A 17,942-nucleotide genomic window follows, 5' to 3' on the forward strand; every position below is an offset into this window, starting at 1 on the left:
CTTCTTAATTGTATTAAGAAAACACTCATCTTCGTTCTACCAGCGGGTCGTGGAGGAAGTTTTAGCTGAATTTAAAAATCACGCTGTATGCTTGCAGTTTCTAGATATTGACATCACCATTACTGACGAAAGCGCATACTGGAAGTATTGCCCCCGTTCCCGCAAGAAACTGTTGCCGTACGGCTCAATGCATTCAAAAACGGTAAAGCGCGCTGACGCCATGATGTGCCTGGAAGCCTCTCTGAAGAAGTCGTGTTGCCAGAAAGTGCAGGAAAGCTTTGACGCCCAGATTCAGAAGCTAAAACGGGCGGGCTTCCTACCTTTGGTCTTAAGCTCCGTCAGCGAAGCTTTGCTACAGAAGATGAAGAAAGTACGAAAAGAAAAACGAGATGAAAGTGGAACCTCGGAAAAGAAAATTAGATTTGCAGTGATCTCGTATTGGCATAAAGTTGCACATAATCTTAAGCATGTTGCTTGCAAGTACAATGTGCCAGTGGTTTTTTCTGCCCCCAGGGAACTCGCCGCATTGTGCCGAATGACTAACCCGAATAAGGACAAGAAGAAAGTTTGCCAAGCGAGGCATGCTAATCCTTTTGTAGATTGTGGGGTTGGAGTTGTATATAGCATCCCACTGACATGTGGAAAAACTTACATCGGCCAAACGGGGCGATGTATTAATGACCGTTTGAGAGAACACAGTCTGTCATTAAAGAATGGGACTGGGTCAAATCTACTGCTTCACCGTAAGGATTGCTGGAAAGAAGAAGAAGGAAAAAAGAAGGCATGTGGAGCAAAACTTCTGGAAACAAGTGTAATCTGTTAGAGTAAAGACACGATCGCACGCGAATTGATAGAAGCGCACCGAATATGTAAAAGTGGGAGTGCATGTGACAGCACCCCGTCGATCATGCTATACAAAAAAGAATGTCAGTTTTAAGATATGAAATAGTATCTGCTGAATCACCTGTTCTTGTTTTGCCGCATTCGAGTTGCTACGCACGTGCATTCAACTGTGTTCACCCCTATCTGTCTAGTCCCTCCCCCCCCCCCCCCCCCTTGTGTCTGATATATATGCGGTGGTATATGAAGACATTAAAGTGTTGCAAGTTAGCGCCTGTCCTGTCGTTTTTTCTCCTACTTTGTGCCATCTTGTTGCGCTTTAGTTCTTGTCAACTGAATGGCTCCAGCTATTCCCTAATGGCGGATGAATCAACTGATGCTCCGCAGCAGCTGGAGTGGTCTCGCTTTGCCGCACTTTCCTTCCAACACGCGTTAAGCTCCAAATATACCATGCCTTTTTTGCTTCACATATCAACTATTGTAAGCTTGTCTGGAGCACCACATTCAATAGAAATGAACAAAAAATCTTTACAATCCAAAAAAGAATTATACGATGCATCGGGAATCATGAACACTTAACACATAATGGCCTGCTTTTCGCAACCTATAAGGTCATTCCTGTCTTAACATTATACGATTTCCGGATTTTGCGCACAAACTTCTCTTTGTCTAATTCATTTCATGACTAATTGCCGCCGCTTCACTACAACGCCACGAACCAGTCGTATCTACATAAAACACAGAAAACTGGCACGTTTCTCGTTTCCGAAAAATTATAAGAACCAGTCATTGAAGCATAACCTCCCCTCACTGCTAAACAAGTATAAATTCGACGCTGAGCCCACAAGAAGCGACTTGCAGGAACAATTTCTAAACGCACAATAAAATCCTAAATGTCTGTCCAGCATTTGATCACGTTGTGTTTTTTTATCAAATACTGACGTCCATTGCGTAATTATGTACCCTACAACCGTCTTTTTGAACATGTAATATGTTTCAGTATATGATATACAGTCAGTTTTTGTAATGTAACACTAGCCGTGTTTTCCGTGTATATAATATTGCATATAATATTGTTTTTTCTTTTCTCATATTGCAATCATAGATTGGCACTGCTCTACCTTGTTACGGTCTCTTCGGCCTCGTCAAGCTGCCCCGAGCAGCTCTTTGCCCAAGAGCTCCAACCATATGCATATATGTGGTGAAATAAATGAATTGAATTGATGTATCCACGGCAAAGAAACTGTGCATGGTTGTGCGGTTTCTGAATTCAGATGAAAACAAGATTGCAACCGCCCTTCTTGACCTCGTAGAGCTGTCTGATGGAACGGCAGGAACGCTTCACGACATGGTACTGAAAAGGTTGGACAAGCAAGGCCTACCGGTCAACAACTGCCTCGGACTCTGCACCGATGGTGCAAATGTCAAGTGCGGCACACAGTTCTCTCTTCAGTCGTCTTAGTGTGGACAAAAAAGTCTCGATTCTTGTAAAATGCTCTTGCCACAGCCTGTACTTTGTGGCGTAGGTTGAGCACTTAGTGTGAGAAACCTACAGCTACTTTGCACGCAGCAGCTGCCGGCAAGATGCTTATAAGAGACTGTATGCCAGCATGTCAGTGGAAGATGAAAGTGGAAGCACGCACCCAAGATTCTGCCGCTTTCACAGATGGCTTGCTATTGCAGACTCTACAGAAAGAATTTTGGCGCCGTACCAGTCTCTCGAAGAGTTTTTTTGAGAAAGCAGAAGATCGCAGCTACAACGTGCGCATTTGCTATGCAGTGTTGGTTGTGGATGAACGCTTCCCGGACTGTGTTCTCAAAGCGTACAAGGTGATCGGTTGTGGAACGTCTTTTTAAACCCGCATTGGTGTATATCAAAAAGTTGCCGAGACTGAAGCATGAAGGTTAGTCTGATGTTTAGAAATGCTTTCGAATTATTTTGCTATGCAGCTAGTGAGTGCTATTGGCCTGTAACTGGTGGGACTAGTTGGTGGCTTGCCAGGTTTTAGGAAGGGTACTATGATTGCTTCTTTCCATGCATGGGGGATTTCTCCACTCATCCATATTTTATTGAAAGATTTTAGGAGAGCCTCTATGGCAGTCTCAGAGAAGTGAGCAAGCGTGGCATAAAGTATATTGTCTGGGCCTGGTGCTGTCTTTTTACCGGACGTTAGTTCTGTGTTTAGTTTCTGCATTGTAATAAGCTGATTGTAGTCTTCATGTATGCATGTTCTGAAGGGAAGTTTTTGTTTTTCTACTATTGTTTTGTGCTTTTTAAAGGTGTGTGTAGTTGGATGAGCTTGAAATTGTGGAAAAATGCTCACCCAATATGTTGGCCTTCTCTTCTAATGTTGTTTGAGTACCGGGTGTTGTTAGCATTGGAAATGTAAAAGGAGTAAAATTTCCAGTGAATTTCCGCACCTGTTCCCACATTTTTTTTTTATGTTATTGAGCTGTTTATGGAGGATATGTACTGGTGCCATGATGCCCTTTCTGCATTGCATCTAGTGTATCGTGCTTTGGCTCTAGCCCTTTTGAAGGTGAGCAAGTTCCCTGCAGTGGGATATCTGAGAAGGTTGCCCCAAGCCTTGTTTTGCTGCGTTTTAGCCAATGTGCATTCATTTTACCACCAAACTTTGTGTTTTTCTTGCAATTTCAGATGTTTGTGGAATTGCTTCTATTGCTGCAGATATTAAGCATGTCAAAAATTTTTCATGTATTTCTTCTATCGTAAGGGTTTCGGCATATTCTTTTTCCAGTGTGGCCTTCGTTCTGAAAAGTGCCCAATCGGCGAGGTGAATTTTCCATCTCCGTGGCTTCGTAGGGAGTATGAATGCAGCTGATGTTAGCTTTAAAACCGTAGGTAAGTGATCACTTCCCCGAGGGTCATCTAAAACATCCCAAATAAAATCATTAAAAACCGATGGAGATGCAAACGCTAAATCGAGGCTGGTCTTTTCCAGAGCTGCGGCAGCAGTATGTGGCTTTTCCTGTGTTCATTAAACATATGCTATTCGAAAGAACAAAATCCTCGATGAGCTGACCCCTGGAATCAGTATGCGCACTTCCCCAGAATGAGGAGTGTGCGTTAAAATTCCCAATTATCACATATGGCTCAGGCAACTGTTCCAGAAGTTCTTCTAGGTCATGCATGGTAATTGCGTTGTGTGGTGGTATGTACACAGAGCATATTGTTACTGTTTTATGGCTAAAGATATTTACTGCGACCGCTTCTAAGTTTGTCTTTAATGATACCTCTCTTGCAGGGACATCGCTTTGCGTAATGATAGCGACGCCTCCCGAGAGTCGGCTAGCTTGCACTCGGTCTTTCCGGAAAATATCATTTGAGGATGTTTGTGTGCTGTGGCCCAAGGTTCGTTTCCTGCAGGCACACAGCTATATGTGCCATTGTTTTGAGCATATCGGTTATGTCTGTGTAGTTTCTGTGTAGACTAGTTAGTTAGTTATATTGATTTTAATGGCGCAAAAGCAACTGAGGCTATGATGTGCCAAACACAAGGTTGGAGTTTTTGTTAAAGGTGAAGCTTTCTATACTTAGAGTTTGTTTAAAACGCTGGCTTCCTTGAGAAACCTAAAAATACAAGAGATGTCAACCAGTGCACGATCGCCTAAAAGTAACATGGGGTGTAATGGGAGTCTTTCCCTATAAAATGTTGTAAAATATTTCTTTCTTAGTTCTTCTAGTTTGACACATGAAATTAAAATGTGGTTCACTGTGAGTTCGGAACCACACATTTCACATAGAGGTTTGTTTTGTTTGCTTAGTAGAAAGCTGTGCGTGAGGTGGGTGTGTCCAATGCGGAGCCGACATAAAATAACTTCGGTAAAACGTTCTTGATGCCTACATGATTGCCATTCCCCTAGAATTGGCTTCACAGAATGTAGTTTGTTGTTTACGTGCTCTTGCCATGCAGCCTGCCACTTATTTTTGAGTTTACTGTAGATAAACTTTAAACAATCCCTGTGCGGTATGTTCACTTGCTTTATTTGGCCATTCCGGGCTTGTGCAGCGCATACATCTGCTTTCTCATTACCTACAATTCCAACATGGCTAGGAACCCAGCAGAATTTAATGTTATGATTTTGTTTTGTGATTTTAACTATGTTGTGTATGATGTTTCCTATTATAGCACACAGCTGTAGGTGCCATTGTTTAGAGCATATCGGTTATGTCTGTGTAGTTTCTATATAGACCTCTACAGTTCCATTGTATTAGATATGCCATTGTGATAAGCTGGGGATTAGGGAAATTTACTTATTTTCAGGAGCAGTGATTCGTGGTTTCGCTTTTTTCTGCAGGGAGTCTCGCCGCCGCTGCAGCGGTGGTGAACCAGGAGTTGAATCCATCGCCACTTTCGTGGCGCAGATGCCGCGATGTGTGAGTTTTAGATGTCGGCGGACTTTCGCTGACATCCATATCCTCCACGGTGGACGTGGAGGATGCTTCTTGGTTGCGATGGCCCGTGGCCTTCGCTTTCGTCTTTTTTGTTGGCACTGCTGAACCAGGCCCTGCTCCAGTGACAGAGTCTCTTGGACCAGCAGTTGCCTTCTTAGAGGGGTGGGGCGACAGGTCCAGTTCAGCAGAGCTGTTCTGGGTGTCTGTCGCCGAGGATGCCGCTGCTGAAAGTGGGGCCTGAGGGCCACCGGCGAGGATTGCGTGGTCTTCCCGCGAAATTTTCAGCCCTGTGAACTGTGCCATTGACTTCTGTGGTGGGGACTTTATTGTCGATACCAGGTCCTTCGGCCGACAGAAACCGAAGGCGGCGGCGGTCCCCGCGTCACCGCTTCGGAGTATGTCCCTTTCTGTTGGAAAGAGACATTTTTTTGCCTCAAGGTAGGACAGGTTTTCTGTGGTCTTCAAAGTTATAATTTGTTTTTCTGTTTTCCAGACTGGGCACGACCTGGAGTACGCGCCATGTGCGCCGTTGCAGTTGATGCATTTCGGTGTGCGTTCGCATCTTTCCTCTGTATGTGCGTCTTCTGCGCATGTGACACAAGTGGGTTTGCCCTGGCAAGCCAACATACTGTGTCCAAATCGCTGGCATTTGAAAAATCGTCTCGGATTCGGTATGTATGGGCGGACTTTACAATGGAGGTATGCGGCGTGGATGGAATCAGGCAGAGTTGTGCTATTGAAAGTTAGGACAATGTGTTTTGTCTTGATTTCAGCATTGTTTCTCCGGATGGTTATTCGTCGGGCTGCTATTACTCCTTGTTCGGCTAGTTCTTCCATTTCAGCATTGGTACTCTGCAGGAGTTCATATTCGGATATGACGCCCTTTGACTGGTTCAGGGTGCGGTGCGGGGTTACCTGTACGCTCATTTGACCAAGATTCTGTAATGACATCAGTTTGGTGCTCTGTTCTTTTGTGTTTATTTCTACAAGGAGATCTCCGGTTCGCTGCTTTTTTTGCTTTGTAGTTTCTGCCTACACAGCTCTTTAGTGTGTTGGCGATCACAAATGCAGACAAGTTTGCTACAGGTTCATCTGTATTTGAGTGAACCGTGAAGAACTTCGGAAACGTTTCTGGTTTCTGTGGCATCAATTTCTTCACATCAGTGCGATCCCTTTTTGGGGGCCGATCAGATTTTTTTGCAGATTTATCTATACGGCATGTACTGGCTAAGGGTTCCTGATACTCTGTCGCCTTTGATTCACCCTTATACACAGAGGAAGGTCCCGGGACTCCCCGCCTGGTAGACAGACGAGGAGCCCATCGGCCGAGGATTGACCACTTCCTCGACCGCCACCATTCGTGGTTTCATCCCTCCTCCTCTCAACCTATCGCCACGGTACGGATGACAGCTTCGGTATGGAGGCTAGGGGTCCGTGGTGGCGCCAAGCACCAACACCTCGTTACACAAGGTGCCCCTGCGGGGAGAGATTTAGAGCTTGGGGGCTGGCATAACAGCTTTTATATACGACTGAGCAAAAAAAATGTGCTGTTACTTTTGAAAAAACTGTACGTACAGCAGCAGATGGGCGCACGAGCAGTGCGGGGGAGGACGGAGAGTGGCTCAGGTATGCACAAGCAGCTCGAAGGCACTGTTGACGGCACAGTAGGCGAAAAACTCACGCGAGTAGCACGGGCAGCTCAAGGCTTCGGCAATCACGTACACAATGCCTACAATACACACGATCAGACACGAGCAACAAGAACGTGAATGAACTGGCGCCAATGTTGCCGACGTTATAAAATTTAACGACTATTTTAGCTAGCGTAAGCCACAAACTGTTTCAAGCAAAACTTCTGCAAACCTATAACTGGCATTTCTTTCTAAGCATCTATTTTTGATAATCAATCTGACAAAAATAACGATCATAATGGTGAACTGAAGTGCTAGTAAAAAACTTTCGCAGTATTATCTTTATTACAACCCAGTGGGTGCTAGTGACTCCCACCGAAAACTTTGGTTGCTGTATAACGCTAACCAACCGCGGTTCGCGTTAACCGTAGTTAACGTTGCTAACCGTGCTTACGACTAACCGTGGTTAACTGTATCCGCGTAACTACAGCATTAAACTCTTCCATAAACTCTTTCTGCCAGAGGCCATTCAAGATTACCTCCAATGTAACTCTGTCGAATGTTCTGGCGATATCGAGAGGCCATAAATAAATGTCTCTAGTGTCGGCGGGCCTCATAGGATCGTTGTGGCCACCTGGTAGATGTTCTGAGCGCATCCAAGGCAGGAACGCATGTTGCCGCAGGTTCAGACCCACCATACTTTGAAGGCTATTAGCCAGGGCTTTATGAATTATTAGTCTTATCAAAACAAGGGCAATGGTGACAGGCGGGACTCTGTAGGTTTCGTCGCCGTAGGTATCTTCGGAATAAATATTGTCCGTGCTTTCTGTAAGCAAGTAGGAAGATGTTTCCTCCTGATCAAAATGGTTAACAAAACTCGGAAGGACGGGAACGGGCACCTGAGCCCAGTCTTTAGGACTGAATTCGTCTGGTCCCGACGCCGAAATTTGCCTTGGCATGGCCTTTATAATAACCTTGGACATCAGTGGTAACAGTGAGTACTTTTCACAGCTATAAGTTTGGTACACCGGAATTAAATCATTAGAGGGAGCAGCCGGTGACGTGAAGTCCAAACTCCATGCATTAAGGAATGATGCGGGATCCTCAATGGCCACCTCCCATTTGTCATCCAGAATTTACCTTGCACACTTGCCTTGATTCTTGAGAAAGGCAATTTGCGTTCTCGCGTATTGAATGCGTCTTCACTTCCGAAGTCCTAAGCCTTCGTTCCCTGCTTGGGCTTCTTACTACAAAGTGCTAGGGTCCTGGACAGCATCATCGCAGTGGACGTGACCTCTGATGAAGTTGGTAATCATAATGTCCTCACTGATCCCTTACTGTTTCCCTATTTTCAAAAGGCTGCACAGAAATACTTTGGGCAAGCCTTGCCAACTAATTTGCCTAACTTGTTACGGCATTGTTTGCAAGTAATAGATTCATTACGAAACGGCTCTGCCTCCGTGAGTATGGGCGAAAACTTCGCCGACAAATTGGCGGTTACTACATCAGGCTGAGTTACAAGCACCCTATGACCAAACTATCCGTCAACGTCTTCATGGAAGGGCTGTTCAAAAACACGAGCATCAAGCACCTGTCACTCACGACAAAAGTTCTTGGCCGGGGCAGCCGGCACTGTGGCTCAGGTAACATGGATGTCGGCCTTACTAGATACCTACGGGGCAATACGTCGCTGACGTCATTGAAAATAACTGCTCCACTAAGTGGCCCGGAGATTGACGTCAGGACACTCTCCCTGGCCCTATCAGAGAACACGGTGCTGACTAGGTTAGATCTAGAGCTGTACAAGCTCAGGTCGGACTATGCGACCTCGATCAAGTGCCTTCTAAAAGAGCAGCAAGTCGCTGAAATACTTCAGCCTCGCCTGCCACTGTATCGATCGCAGCGGTGCAGTCAGCAACAAACTTCGAGATCCTGTGGACGTTCTGTCTCCTATGCAGTACTGCGCACAGTGCCGCAAAGCCCACTAAAAAGTAACCGATTGCGTGAGACCATGGATAATCACACTACTGACCGACGGTAAAGCCCTCCAGCAACTGACGTTCTCTATGTGGGGATTTTGTCTCTTGGAATGCCAAGGATTTCTACAAGCAGTGACGAGAAACAAGGCTCTAAAGCAGCTCACCATTAATTGTCCGCATTCTAACACCTTGAGGACATGCAGCGCACTCAGTGAAAGTGGCGCGCAGAAAAGGGTCCTGGCCAACGGCAAGAGCATCGCAATCTACCCAGAAGACACTCTGTCTAGGAGGGGCCGCTTTCAACCTGCGACTTTCAGCATGCTCCAAGCCGCTGTTACACAAGTGACCACGACCAGTGAAATCCAGCGACAAGTCTTTTTGTTTCTGTGCGTCACCGGTGAAACGGACCCCGCATCAAGGGGCATCATTCAGCTGATAGAAAGGGCGCGTTTTATCAAAGAGCTGACACTTATTTTTCAGCGCCAGTGATGCGACACTTTGTATAAAATTATCTTGTGTAAAGCAGTTAATGATATGGGCTCGGTCGAGCAGCACTCGAAGCCCATTCACGTGTCGCTTCCTTGGTCAGTTCCTCTTTCATTCGATCTACTCGTACATCTAAGCATAATAAATGTAAGTGGGGGTCCTGGTACCATTTTCCGCTCGCAATGGTAGAAAATTGCCGCACCAGAATTTTTTTGCTTCACTTTCGAAAGATTTAGCAATGCAGCTGGTGAGGGCTATTGGTCTGTAACTGCTAGGACTTGTTGGTGGTTTTCCGGGTTTGAGAAAAGGTATTATGACTGCTTTTTTCCATTCGTCAGATATATTTCCAGTTATCCAGATTTTATTAAAGAATTTTAACAGTGCCTCTACAGCAGCCTCGGAGAGATGGGCAAGCATAGCGTAATGCACGTTGTCTGGTCCTGGTGCTCTTTTTTCCAGAATATAATACCTTATTTAATTCTTCCAGTGTGACAGGCTGGTTGTAATCCTCATATATACCTTCTCCTATTGCTTTGTGTTTCTGAAGTGTGTTTGTGTAGTTGGATGAGCTTGAGATCTCAGCAAAATGCTCGCCCGGTATGTTGGCCTGTTCTTCTCAAGATGTTTGTGTCCCGGGTGCTGTCAAGACAGGAAGTGTGAAAGGGGTATGGTCACCAGTTTCTCGCTTCCCCAAAAACATGAATGTGCATTAAAATCTCCAACTACCAGGTATGGCTCTGGTAGCTGCTCTAAAAGATCCTCTAAGTCATGTAGTGTTAAATTAAAGTGCGGATCGATATATAGTGAGCACACTGTGATGGTTTTATGGGCAACCAGAGTGGCTGCGGCAGCTTCGAGTCTTGTTTTTAGTTTAAGCTCTCGAGCCGGGACACTGTTTTTCACTATGATGGCTACGCCTCCCGACAGCCGGCTCGCCTGTTCCCAATCGCTGCGGAAAACAGTGTAATTCTTAAGAAAGTTATTTTTTTGGGGACCTAAATTTGTTTCTTGTAGACATAAGGCGACAGGAGCGTGTGCTCCTAGTATGTCTTTTATGTCACTGTAATTGTTTAAAAGTCCTCTACAGTTCCATTGTATTATGAAAGCCATCTTAATTTTGTGTTTCTATAGGATGAAAAGGTAGATCAAGTTGTTGATGGCCCCGTGACTCGGGGCCTGTCTTTTTTTGATCGATCCAGAGAGCTCCGCCGACCGTCCGACGTGGACGGTGCGGGGCTGCCCGGGGCCGTGTCCATCGCCTCTGCGGAGGCGCTGGACGACCGTGCAGAAGGCGCGTTCACGTTCGAGTTTGACCTCGACCTGTGGGAAGAGGTCTTGAGGCCTGCCGACCCGGGCGTCTGCGCAGCCTGACTTGCAGTTGGCGGAGCAGCGTTAGCTGCTCTGCCTTGGGGCGCGGATGGCACCGCCACAGGCTCACTGCGTGTGACCTGGACGGGTGCCGAAGCCTGGTGTGGTGCGCCGCGCCCAAGCACCACATCGGCGACGTTTTGTTTTGTTGTGAAGGAGAATTGAGTTCGTGAGTGCAAAACGCCTTCTCGCTTCTTTAAATGAAATGTTTTCCCTTGTCTTTATGGTGATTATCTCCTTTTCTTTTTTCCAGGACGGACACGCCCTGGAGTACACTGCATGGTCTCGTTCACAGTTTGCGCAGTGCGGGGCTACGTCACATTGATCAGAATGATCCTTCGAGGCGCATTTCGCGCACGTTTTCCGGCCGCGGCAACTTTGTGAGCCGTGACCGAACCTTTGGCAGTTGAAACATCGGCGACGGTTGGGAATGTATGGTCTTACGTTAACTTTCAGATATCCTACTGCAACTGTGTCGGGCAGTGTGCTGGTGTTGAACGTCAGGATCATGTGTTTTGTGTCTATTTCCTTGTTATCCTTCCGAATCTTGATTCTGTGAATATCTATCACGTCCTGGTCACTCAGACCTTCGAGCATCTCCTTTTCAGTGATGTGGACAAAGTCATTTTCGGATATAACGCCTCGGACGGTGTTCAGAGATCGGTGTGACGTCACGGAGACAGGAATATTCCCAACAGATACAATGTTTACGAGTTTTGAGTGTTGGACGTTGTCACGCAGTTCGAGCAGTAAGTCACCGCTGGCCATTTTAGATACCTTGTAGCCAATGCCCAAGGCTTCTGCAAGCACTTTGATACTAAGAACGGGGACAGGATTCTTGCTTGCTTATGTTCTACTTGACTATGGATGACATGGTATTTAGGAAAACTCACTTTTCTTTTTTGGAAAAAAACATCTGCTTCGTTCCGCCCTCTCTTGAGAGAGCGATCAGGTTTGGAAAGTGGGGGAGTCATAAAAAATTCAAGTTTTTCAGTCATGATGCCAGCCACCCACCATGGAGCCCAACAAGGGGACGGGACAGGAACTTGAAAGCAAGTCCTGCCCACGCCAGCTGTACACCTTAACTATAACCTAATATGACTCAACTCAGGGTAGTTGGTCACACACAGTTAACCCTCGCCGCCAGGAAAAAGAGGAAAAAAACGAAGAAAAGGGGAGGAGACAGGAGAGTTGTAAGAAAGAGATAGGAAAGTGAAAGATAGAGGGGAGGATAGGAAAAGGCGACTGCCGATTTCCCCCGGTCGGGTCAGGCCGGAGGTGCCGTCTACAGGAAGCTGGGGCCGGGGCCAAAGTGGTGTGTTGCCTCCACCGAGGGTCCTTAAGGGTCCAAACGCTCGGCATTGGCTCAACCACCAGGATCCCCTTTTCCCCGGACACGGCGATGCCACGCACGGCTAAGCGCGGATGCTGGGGTCCATGGTGATGCATTGTTCACCATCATCCCCTGCGGGGATGTCCCTGCGGATGCTCGGGTTAACCCCGTGGTGTCGCCACTCACCAACGTCTGCATGCTGCAGACGCCCCCCTGTGGGGAGTGGAGAGATTGAATTTCTAGAGTGGAGAGCAGTAAGTAAACCTAGTGAGTCTGTGTAATTAATACTGTTTGTGAGTTTCTTCTTTACTATTTGCTGAGTGGCTACACAGATGGCGTAGCATTCGGCAGTGAAGATTGATGCACAATGCGGAAGCCTTGCTATTTGATTCCAATTCTCCTGTACCACTGCGCTTCCAACATAAACATCTGTTTTTGAGCCATCTGTATAAAAAGGTGTAAAAGTAATGTATTTCTCCTCGAGTGCCAAAAAATTCTTGTATTATATGCTGCTGTGGGGTTTCTTTCTTACGGAACATTGTAAGGCTGAAATCGCAGATTGAAGGAAAAAGGTACCATGGAGGTAATGGATCTAGTCTTGGAGCAATGCCAGGTAACGTCTCTAATGTGTCTAGTATGCCGAGGTTTTCGCACATCTCTTGTTTGTTTGTTTGTTGGGTTTTATGGCACATAGGCAACTGAGGCCATCATGCGCCAAGCTCGGGGTATGAGGGAATTGTCCTGTGCAGAATTTTATAGGAATATTAAAATAATTGCCGGTGTAGAGAGCCTATAACATTGGTATATGTTATCTAGTGACGACAGATGGAAAAAAAAATTTCGTAAATGGCTAATGATAAACGCATTAAGAAGGTCAGGTAGGCTCCACGGCCATCCTTGGCTGGGCAAGGACGTTGAGCCTCCCAACCAACCAGATAAAAACTTCAGTCCCTTTCTCAGGAATGAGAAGGTGGTTGAAGTACATCTTAAGGTAAAGTGAGGCAGTGGATAAAAATTTAGAGATTGTTGAGGAGACCTGCTTCTCTTAAAAAACCAAACACGCAAGCTGTGTTAACAATTGCATCTTCTCCCAACAATAACATCGGGTGCATAGGAATGTAGTAATTATAAAACTGTGTAAAATACTTTTTCCTTAGTTTTTCTAGTCTTGTACATGACAGTAAAATGTGATTTACTGTTAATTCCTCTCCGCACTTCTCACAAAGAGGTTTTGCTTGTTTTGTCAATAGATGAGTTGAGTTGAGTTTATTGGCGCATAAGCGACTAAGGCTATCATGCGCCAAGCTCCGGGTATAGAAAATTCTTCCAGATAGATGTTATACAAAAGTCTAAATGAACGGCGGTGTAAAGAGCCTAAGTTAATTCGTGCAACCTAGTAAAAATATGACAAAATTTTAGAAGAGACTTATGGTAAATGCTTTAAAAAGGGTTGGCAACCTCAGCAGGCATCCTTGGCTGTGCGAGGATCTCGAGGTCCCCAACCGATGTAATAGTGACCTCAGCCGTGTTCTCGCGACGGGAGGGTGGCTGAGGTGCATCAATAAATTGTAAACCACATGGTAGAAATTTAGAGTTTTTCTAATACATTGGCTTCTTTTAAAAAGTTAAAAACACTTGCAGTGATAGAAGCAGCATTTTACTTTTTGGAGCAGATTTTGGAGCAGTAAAAATGCCAGTTTGGAGCAGCCATTCTTGTTTTCGGAGCAGAAAAAAAATACGTTTGGAGCAACCATTGTTGTTTTTGGAGCAGATGGCGAATAAATTACGCCAGTATACCTCCCCTGTTGAAAGCATCACTGAAGCGACTGACAATTACAGCCATTTATTATGAAACACACTGTATATTTCACACAACAGTCAACACGAATGACAAGAAATGAACAATTAAGAATGTGACTAGTTACAGATGGTGTAGTAAAAGAAGTTAAATATTTAAAGGACCAGTTCTTGCAGCAGAAATAGATCAAAGCCAAAAAAGGTGAGCAACACGATGTGAACTACAAGTAACCACAGTCACTAATGACACTTGTCACACAAGAAGTAGAAGTTCAGAATCAATCCGAGACTGAAGTAGTCAGTCACTCAACACGTTTCACAATAGTCTGCAGGTTACACTCTACGAGCCCGCACTTTTTCTTTTGAAGCTTCAAGCTTGCAAAGAGCACTCGCAAGCCTTTCCTGTCCTTTCTTAAGTAGTTCCTGGCCACTTTCAATGTCGTCAAAAGTTTTTGCCTTCATTCCTGTTGCAATCAATGATTCTGCATTGCAAAGCATCTTTTTTGCTGACTGAATCTCCATTTGCAGGTCCTGCTTTTGACATCCTTCTGTTGAATTTTGGCCATGGTCAAGTTTGCTTTTTTTGGCAGCTGGCTTACACTCAGCAGTCAGTCTTTCTTGGTAGCGTTTATATGACTGTTTCACAGCAGTGAGCATGTCACGTTTGACTGGAATGGTTCTTGTCATACCTTTTCGCAAATGACTGTATGGCACGCAATCCATTCACACTTTCAACAGACAGCTTGCTGCGCTCCTGTAGGATCCGGCGATTTTCACTAAAACCCCTCTCCACATCAGCATTGCCATGTGAAAGAGAAAGCAGGGCTTTTACAAGCTTTCCTACAAGAGGATATTTAATGCCACCATTTTTGTTCTGTAGGCTGAAGACGTTGCCATGTGCTGTCAAGTCGTTCACATGGATCAACGCACAGCGCTTCAGATGAAATCAGTGAAAATTCATCCATCAGGGCTGAGACTTCCTTGGGAGCAATCACCTCAGGAACTTGCTGGGCCAAGTTTCGAAATGCCACAGCTGAGCTTTCTTCTTGTGCGCTGCTTAGGTCAAGACACCTAAGATCTTTTAACACACCATTGTCAAAGGGCAACCTTGAAAGTAGGTAACCCGCAGACTTGATAAAGAAAGTACGTGCCCCCAGCCTAAACAATTTTTTTTCTTCTGCTGACTAGTTCGTGATGGAGCCCTCTGTGTCCACACCTATCTCAACAACTTCCTTCCAGTTTCCTGGACATTCAACGTCAAGAGATTTCAGCTCTTCCCCTGTCAGGTCACGGTACACATCACTCCGCACGAAACGGCTGAGAACTTTCTTGGTCAGCTGTACCATTTCTTCGTACAGAATGTGGAGTAGAGGTTCAGAGCGCTGGAAAAGTTTCAAGAATGCAACAAAAAGATCTGCGACATTCCTCAGAAAACTGCCTTTGGGAAGAGGTCTTTCCTGCTGAGACTTTGTCGGAGGCGCTTGTACATTGTGCCAGAAGAGTGAGCCGTTTGCTGCACGTCTAATAGCATGGACTTAAGTGCCGGATACTGCTCAATAAAGCGCTCAAGGGCAGGACCTAGTGTGAGCCAGCGTGAATTTACATGCCGAAAGAAGACACTTTCTGGCAGACCAAGACACTTTTGATGTGTTTTGAGCACAGCACTTTGGACAGCAGAGTTTTTCAGGTAGTAGTACACATCTAACAAAGTTGATTCCACTTCACTGCCAAACGCTTCAATTCCTTTTGCAAAACTGTTGTGAACTTTGTGCAAACTACACTCTCCTATGTCTAGCAGTGCAGGATTTACATCTTCCTTAAACTTTCTTTTCAACCTCTTCATAACGTTGGGGCCATCACTGTAGAAGCTCAACATATTCCTTTGAGGAAGGCCTTGGATGCCTTCCTTCACGTGTGCAAGTAAAACATCTGAGATTGCACTCCCTGAGTGAAATGAACACAAGTGCTCCACCACAACCTGCTTGCAAACTTCAGAAAAGTACCTAACTACAATGTCCAGCTGTCGGCACCGTTGTTCCGGAAGAGGAGTCTCGTCGATTTGGATGGTGTAGTACACACCCGCCTTGTTAAGTTCATCAACAACTGCTCTTTTAAAATATGGTCCAAGGCCATCCGACACTATATACGAGACTTTCTTTCTGCCACACTGAAATTCTTTTGCAACCTTTGAATCTGGAAACATCAGAGGGAAGAGCAAGGTTGCGGTGTCCCCCCATGAATATGGTATCCCAGAAACAGCCACACCAAGAACAAAGTAAGTCTCTGCCAATGTGACACGACCTGCTTCAGATACATCCGGTCTTGCGAGAAGGCATGATGTCAACAGAGCTTGAGCAGCAGCAGGCTTCTTCAAAACTCCCAGCTCATTCCTGTGTTGCTTGCAAGCTTCAACATGGTGTTTATTAGAAGCATGCCGTTTCACAGCATTTACGCCATGTTGTGAGCAATTTATAACTCTGTTGCAGATAATGCAAGTGGCCTCCTCCTCTTGTGGTCCTGCTCTGCACCACACAGCAATACAGTCACCATTGGCATACTGTTCGTTTAGCACCTGGGCCTTAAACTTGCTTTTCCGCCCTGAAATAAATAATGAAATTTTTTCAGACTACAGACAATTGACAACGGCTGGCTCGGATTGTAAAATACAAATAGATATACACATATAAGCTTACTTCATGTCAATCCAATACGCGCTAAAGACCTTTAAACTGATGTCTGAATCTGAAGTCACACTGTTTCGGCCGCCTGCTACTGGCGAACTACGCACTCCGTCAGCGTTTAATTGGCCTCGTTTGAAAGCCCGCGCTTTTATTTTTACTTTCTTTTAAGCAACCGCGAACAACACGCAACATGAAAAATTGTACAAAAATTATACGCAACGTGTGATTCTATTGCGATTTAAACCAAGTGACCAATGCGGTTGTTTTCGATCGGCTAAAATAAAGGCCCGCGCCTGGCACCTGAAGCGTGCTAACCCTAATGTCGTCGTGTAGTTCTCCGTGCCCACTGGTGTGAAAAAGTCTAGGTTTCTGCGTTATTTCGGTCAGGAACGGAAAAAGAGTCAGGGTGAAAAGCGTGCTCGTTATGCTGTCCATGCTGCCAACACCGCGTTGCCACAGTACGCGATAGACAGCAACAGCGAAGTACTGAGCCTTCGACGTCGCGCAACAACGTCGTGACCGAGGACGCTTCCGCGTGCACAGTGCCGACACCAAAATTCAAGATGGCTGTCCGGAAGAGGGTCGCGCTGCTCACTAGCTACTGTAGCGCTGCAGTGGTCGCGCCTTGTTTACATCACCTGGCCTAGCTGCGCTTAGCACGTTGTTGGAGCTGTGTGTTGGGCACCTTCATCGGCAGCAACATGCCGCTACCTTTCTCAAGACCGCTCTCGTTGGGAGACATAATGCGCCACATTGGCGCTGAAGACACCAGGATAAGGTGCTTGGTGGAAGGCGAAGAAGTGCTGGATGCCCGTCACATCATCTGCTGCGGTGTAAAAGCCTCCACTGCCGAATCGGTGACAATGCAAGGGCTTTGCGTCCAGACATCACACGTGCAGAAGGAGCCACACGAGCTGCAGTTCATTTACTGACTGGACGCCTCTATCAAGGTATGTGAGCTTGCCGTATTTTGCTTCTTCAAGCTGGCTCACAGGCAAGAACACTTCCTTTCTTGTCATGACTTTTATTGCATCAGATATTGTCAGAAGCATACAAGTGCCGTGGAAAACATGACATCTAACGACTACATGATGCAAGCATGCAATTTCATGAAAATAACATCACTTGGCAAGTTGTCTTGAAAAAGTTGCAATCCTCTAGCACTTCATGGTTGCAGCAAACTTGCTTGTCACTCAGCAAGGCACGCTTTGCTAATACAAGCCCTCAAGAGAAGAAACATGGACAGTAAAACAGTCCTTGCGCAAATTGTCCTTTTGTTATACCTCTGTCGCATGAACACTTTTGATCCTCATTGAACTCAACCTGCATTCAACTCAAACCAGATCGAGGTTGTCACACAGTAACTTTCAGTACAAACGAGCTCGAGTTTGCTTGGCTCGAAGCCTCTTC

General features: G+C 45.7%; 3 pseudogenes across 1 annotated transcript in view; 1 reads left to right on the top strand and 2 right to left on the bottom strand.

Annotated features, from left to right (window-relative positions):
• The window catches only part of LOC149369651 (uncharacterized), a 194,032-nt pseudogene that overhangs the window by 9,363 nt on the left and 166,727 nt on the right, over window positions 1–17,942 (bottom strand). The window lies entirely within an intron of this gene.
• LOC149369652 (zinc finger MYM-type protein 6-like) lies at window positions 221–2,576 on the top strand (annotated as a pseudogene).
• On the bottom strand, window positions 13,899–16,258 carry LOC149369653 (uncharacterized; annotated as a pseudogene).

This window comes from Amblyomma mixtum, chromosome 1 (genome assembly GCF_055824585.1).
Source record: "Amblyomma mixtum isolate Tamu chromosome 1, ASM5582458v1, whole genome shotgun sequence".
Classification (NCBI taxonomy): domain Eukaryota; kingdom Metazoa; phylum Arthropoda; class Arachnida; order Ixodida; family Ixodidae; genus Amblyomma; species Amblyomma mixtum.